Here is a 1,663-nt window from a genome sequence, read left to right on the forward strand (position 1 = left end):
ATCTATTATCCACCTCTGTATCTATTCTTTCTTAGCTAAACAGGTGGAAGATCTATCCAATTTGGTTATATTATATCATGGACTCGAAAAACGGATCTGAATTTGACTGAAATGCACGATCTTCACAGGTATCACTTTTCACGATACCTAAAAGGTGGAATAGCGATTTTCGAACCATTTCCTATAAGAGAATGGTTTCCATTACTTTGAGAAATGGATTCTTATATCAAACTATAGCTATTGCATTAAAGAAGAAAAGAAACTAATAGAAGTCGAAGACGCGGAATGATAGTGAATAGAGAGAAAGATTCTTCTGATTTTCTTGTTTCTATCTACTAGACGCCGTAGAGAATTGAGAATTTTCATGTCTTTCAATTCTCGTACTCGTAATTGGAAAGTTATGGAAGGAGACCCATCATTTTGCAATGAAAACAACATATAAAACTCTGGACAATTTCGAAATCAGGCCAAGCGTCTTAATACATATGCAAAAAAATTCATTATTGGCCCACCATTGATTAGAAGATTTAGCTTGTATGAATCGCTATTGGTTTGATACGAATAATGACAATCGTTTCAGTATGTTAAGGATACAGATGTATCCACAATTCATTTAGAGTTACTTAATAGTCTATTTCTTATACCATATCTCTATCCCGTGAAATTCTCGAGCCAAAAGATGGATGCATATGCTGTGTTTCATTTTGCTAAATGATATCAATTAAATGGTGTATCAATTCCATAAATTGCATATAGCAATAAATAAATCAGCAAAATTCTTTCTAATATTTTAGATAGAAGAAACATTTCTTCTATCTAAAATATTAGAAAGAATGTACCCTTCTATCCAAATCCAATTTGCATCGATAAAATAAATCCAAATTCCAGTAGTAGATGAATAATTGCAAATTTGTGTGTGTACGAGATTAGAATAACTTCAAAATAACTGACATAATTTTGTATTTTTCCTGATCAGAAAAATACATGAAAAAGAAAGGAGGTAGAAAAATTTTTGGATTTATGGTTAAAGAAGAAAAAGAAGAAAACAGGGGTTCTGTTGAATTTCAAGTATTCAGTTTCACCAATAAGATACGGAGACTTGCTTCACATTTGGAATTACACAAAAAAGATTTTTCATCGGAAAGAGGTCTACGAAGACTTTTGGGAAAACGTCGACGTTTGCTGGCTTATTTGGCAAAGAAAAATAGAGTACGTTATAAGAAATTAATCGGTCAGTTGAATATTCGGGAGCAGTAATTTAATCGTTCAAATTTTTTTCTTGTTTTATTATTTTTTTAGTAGTCTTATAGTAGTCTTAGATTTTTCATTTTGATGAGCCTCGCTTTGAGGAATTCATGGAATAATCCATTTTCATGGAATAATGAATTAAGGAAGAAAGGATATGAGTCTACCGCTTACAAGAAAAGATCTCATGATAGTCAATATGGGCCCTCAACACCCATCAATGCATGGTGTTCTTCGACTGATCGTTACTCTCGATGGTGAGGATGTTATTGATTGTGAACCCATATTAGGGTATTTACACAGAGGAATGGAAAAAATCGCGGAAAACCGAACTATTATACAATACTTACCTTATGTAACAAGGTGGGATTATTTAGCTACTATGTTTACAGAAGCAATAACAGTAAATGCACCAGAA

This window comes from Triticum urartu, unplaced genomic scaffold (genome assembly GCF_003073215.2).
Source record: "Triticum urartu cultivar G1812 unplaced genomic scaffold, Tu2.1 TuUngrouped_contig_3174, whole genome shotgun sequence".
NCBI classification, from domain to species: Eukaryota; Viridiplantae; Streptophyta; class Magnoliopsida; order Poales; family Poaceae; genus Triticum; species Triticum urartu.